Raw genomic sequence first — 4,919 nt, 5'->3', positions numbered from 1 at the left:
AGCTTGGATTACAGGCCTGTGCCACCATGCCCAGCTAATTTTTGTATTTTTAGTAGAGACGGGGTTTCACCATGTTGGCCAGGCTGGTCTCGAATTCCTGACCTCAGGTGACCCACCTGCCTCAGCTTCCCAAAGTGCTGGGATTACAGGCGTGAGCCACCGCGCCAAGTCTCCATTCTTAAGACACCTTTTCTTGTTTCTTTATGAGATTGTTTGTCTATTTTTATTGTTCCCCTCTATCCATCTTCAAGCAAGAATCAATGATCTAGGCCCTTTGTTTCCTGAGTTGGGAAGGGACTGGAAAGGGGATTGAAGAGAAAAAAAATAAAAGGGTAGGCATGATAGCGGATAGAGATCAGACTTCATCTGTGTAACTCCAAAGAACAGAATCAGGTCTGAAAAACACAGTTGTAGACAGGTTAATTTCTATTCAATTTAATAACTGCTCCTGGAGCTGCTCTAATATGGAAAGGACTGCCATGTGCGGGAATGAACATGCACCTGCAGTTATAGGAAAAAGCTTTGACCTGGTTGGATGGGAAACCAACAGTAACTAATCTACCTTACCCCAAAAGCTATTTAAACTGTTTTCGTAGGCATTAATGTTAAATCAGTAAATCTATTAATTCCTTTTGAACGGCATTTCTTGGTGTCCCTTATTTTCTGAAAGAATGAAAAATGACTCCAAGAGCAATTTCTGGATTGGGAGTACTGACCATTTAGACCAGTCTTGGACATGGCACCCTCAGGGGTCTGGCACCCTCAGGGGTCGCTGATGGTGGTTGTGATTGCTCCTTAGTAGCTCTGAGAACTTAAAAAAATGGATTATAGTATTAAAGTCAAACAGATTTTGCCTTTCTACTGAGGTCCATATTAGCAGTTTGGAACTTCTAATCGTAAATATCAGACCTGTATCAGACTTGCAATAGCAAGGAAAAAGAAACTATCCTACATCTCAAATTCAAACAAGTTTTAAATAAAACAGGAGAGCAGAATTGTACAAACTTTCACATGGAGCCATTGATTTTAGCTCAACTTGATGTTCTACCATATTAGAGTGCATCTTTCAACTTTCTGCTATAAAGAGAAAGCAGGAAAGGGAGATAAGAAAGGAAACTCCCAGCCGGGTGCGGTGGCTCATGCCTGTAATCCCAGCACTTTGGAAGGCCGAGGTGGGCGAGTCACGAGGTCAGGAGTTCGAGACCAGCCTGAACAACATGGTGAAACTCCGTCTCTACTAAAAATACAAAAATTAGCTGGGCTTGGTGGTGCGTGCCTGTAATCCCAGCTACTCAGGAGGCTGAGGCAGGAGAATCGCTTGAACCCGGGAGTGGAAGGTTGCAGTGAGCCGCGATCGCGTCACTGCACTCCAACCTGGGTGACAGAGCACGACTCTGTCTCAAAAAAAAAAAAAAAAAAGAAAGGAAATTTCCATTCATTGCTTACTAGGTGCCAGGCACGGTGTCAAGGTCTTTTCATGTGCTTTCCCTTTTGATCTTCAGAACAGCCTAAGATATTGGCATTGTACTTTTTTACAGATATAGAAATTCATGCATAGAAAGGCGAAGTACTTTGTCCAACAGATAGCAAGTGGTAGAACTGGGACTTGACACGGGTCTGTCTCATATGAAAATCTATGCTCAGCCAGGCGCAGTGGTTCACTCCTTCAATGCCAGCACTTTGGGAGGCCGAGGTGGGTGGATCACCTCAGTTCAGGAGTTTGAGAGCAGCCTGGCCAACATGGTGAAACCCCGTCTCTACCAAAAATACAAAATTAGCCAGGTGTGGTGGCACACACCTGTAATCCCAGCTACTTGGGAGGCTGAGGCAGGAGAATCGCTTGAACTTGGGAGGCAGAGGTTGCAGTGAGCCAAGATCATGCCACTGCACTCCAGCCTGGGTGAAAGAATGAAAATCCCGTCTCAAAAAAGAAAGAGAGAGAGAGAGAGAGAAAGAAAAGAAAAAGAGAAAATCTACACTTTTCCCACTATATTTTAGTGCCTTTAAAATTCTATTCTAATTGTTTCCAACCATACTAGTATTCTACTTGAAATAATATGACATTGACAAATTGATATCCCATCTGTTTAACCTCTGTATAGCTAGCTAATCATGTTCCTACTGAAGAACTTCCAGTGCTTGTTCATATTTAAACTCAATAGCTTCCATGGACAGCTGGATCCCAAAATCCTGGCAATCAAATCAGCAGCCATCCCTTCCTCAATCCTCAATGTCTTCATGTTCTAGCTGAATGCAACTCATTTCCCAGGACCTACACCTAATAGATTTTTTTGTTCAGCTCTGTGAGTGGGAGAGCAGCAAACAGCCTTCTCAGATTTAAATGCCATGGTCAACAGTGACTGGCCAGCAAAGGGAAGGAGCACTGGGGTTGCTGAAGGGAGCCTCCAGCAAGGAGGCTCTGTATGCAATCCTCATTAGTGATAGGCGTGGGCTGGGCCATCTGTGTTCCACAGAAGAACAGAATGGCAAGCTGCCTTTCAGATGCCAAGAGATGCTATCTAATGGGAAGATCCAGAGAGCTCAAAAAGCAGAGAAGCATCTTTCCTCATAGGCATCTCTGTGGGAAACCAGGGGCACAGAAAACCAAGGGGTTTTGGAAATTAGCTACTTAACTTGCTAGGCGTTCTACCCTTGCTGCCACTTCATTCTTCATGTCCAAGGTGCAGAACGACAAGCAGAGCCTTGCAACCTCATCTGCGAACTAAACTCCCCTAGATAGAGCTGTGGTGAACCTTTGTAAGTCTGAAATCTGTGCATGGAATAGCAGGTACATTATAGCAAGACATCAGAGTTTACGATTAAGCTTCCAAGTCTCCCAGGGGTCAGGAAACCCTGCAGGTAGAAGAGACGGCTTAATTGGATGCTCAATGCTGATTCCAGAGAAATCATCAGAAAACCTGGAGGACTACTCTAAATGGGTCAGATTAAGAAAATGCAATTTGGAACAAAGAGGATAACATCTAACCCAGTGTCAAGCATGCAGTAGGTAATAAGTAGGTATCTGTCAAATGAATAAATGAATGAACAGCTAAAGTGGGTATCTGTACTTCTACTCTGGAATGGGTGGGGGCAGGGGGATGAAAGCTTTTTAACTAACAACTCAGGAACTTGAAACCACAGGATGTAGAGGGAGCTCATGGGGGCCTTTAACTACCCAGACATCTGTTGAGTGATGGATACAGCTAAATATGGATCATCAAAGGGCTTTCTAGGTCACATGGAGGTCAGCTACGTGATTCAGAAAATATGAAATTCGACTTGGACAGAAAGACAGAAATATTTGCAATTCACTTCTTAAAGATAAGGTCAGAACTGACAAAGAATAGAAGGGCAGCACAGAAGTAGAGTTACAACATAGTAAGAGATCAGCATAATAAGATTCAGGTTCATAAGATGAAAAGAGATAGAGAACTGGATTTTTTGGTAGATTGATTTGGGCAAGGGAGGTGGGCATGAACACTATAGCCCAAAAATAGAAGGAAGAACTGAGAAATCCTCAAAAAAAAAATTTAAGCCTAAAGCCAAGTAAATGATAAAATAGAAACCCCCAGGTATTAATGAAATTGTTACTAAATAACAACATCATTTATTATCTAGTCCAAAGCTTACTATTTTTATGACCACTTTTGAACTTCGCAAAAACCAATATGTTCTCTATTTGACAAGTGAGGAAAACTGAGAAACAGAGCAAAGCTCACAGTGACAGATCCAGGAGTCAGACCTGTCAGTACCTGCCTTCAAAGTCCACATTTGTGCCTGCAGTGCCATTACCAATTCCTCCGAGTCGCAGGAATGGACAGGGATTTACTACCCCAAAACTAATCTCCTGTGTAGGACTTATTCCCTTCTCAAACTGGAAACCCAAGTCCCTCTCCTCCCTCTTCTGCAGAGCTGGAGTGGAAATAGCATTCATGTGTCTGGATGCAGGGGCGCACTGAGGTGGGGCAGCAGCCCTGAGCAGCAGGAGGTCCATGTCAATCTCCTCCTACCTTCCCAGGTCCTTGCTCCCAGGCACCAGCTGGGCAATATCCTAAGGCACTACTTGAGAAGGATGGACAACGGTGGATACCTGGTGAAGAGCTCACCCAGATCACAGTATTCACATAGTATTAAAGATGCTACTAAAACATATGCAGAGACCATAGTAAAGATCAGGGGCAAAAGAAATAAGGTCAGGTAGTCAAATATCAGAATTTAGTAACGTCTCTAAAGGTGGAGTGGAGATTTGAAGTGGCCTTTTAAAAACCTTTCAGGTGAATCATAATTTGGGATAAAAAATACTGCCTAGAGAAGGCGGTAAAACACAAAAGTGATTTTTTTACTCTAACCTCCATTTGAAATGAAATTGGCCCTAGCTTTAGAGGGAACAAGAAAATGTTTGGGACTGCAGTGCATACTAACTCTACAGTGGAACTGGGCCTGAAAAATCTGGCTTTATTCTAAACTCTGAGGGTAATATGCCTCTGCCCTTTAGTCAGATTCTGTGCAAATTGTGAAATATAATTTTATTATTTTGCCAAGATTAAAAAACACTTTTACAAAAAAAAAATATACTGCCTAGAGTAATGCAAAAAAAAATTGAGCATTTTTAACTCTCCAAAAAGCAAAAATCTTTTTAAAATGAAATCTTAAGAGGAATTACAAGGTGAGGAATAATAAAAATAATAATGTATTTGTACCCTAAAAATAGAAATTGAAATGAATTTTAAAACCCTGCAATATAACTGGCAATCCGGAAGAAGATTCCAGAAAGTTTGCATTTTCTGTTGAGGGACTAAACAACAGTACTTTCAAAGTAATGAATGAAATTGTTCTGTGTTTTTTATTTTTTTAAGAAAACTGGTACCAATTGGTTACCAGAAAATGGCATGATCTTCAAGAAAAGAAAAGTTTTCCTG

Source organism: Macaca fascicularis, chromosome 2, assembly GCF_037993035.2.
Source record: "Macaca fascicularis isolate 582-1 chromosome 2, T2T-MFA8v1.1".
In the NCBI taxonomy this organism is placed as follows: Eukaryota; Metazoa; Chordata; class Mammalia; order Primates; family Cercopithecidae; genus Macaca; species Macaca fascicularis.
Note: the sequence above shows the minus strand (reverse complement) of the source record.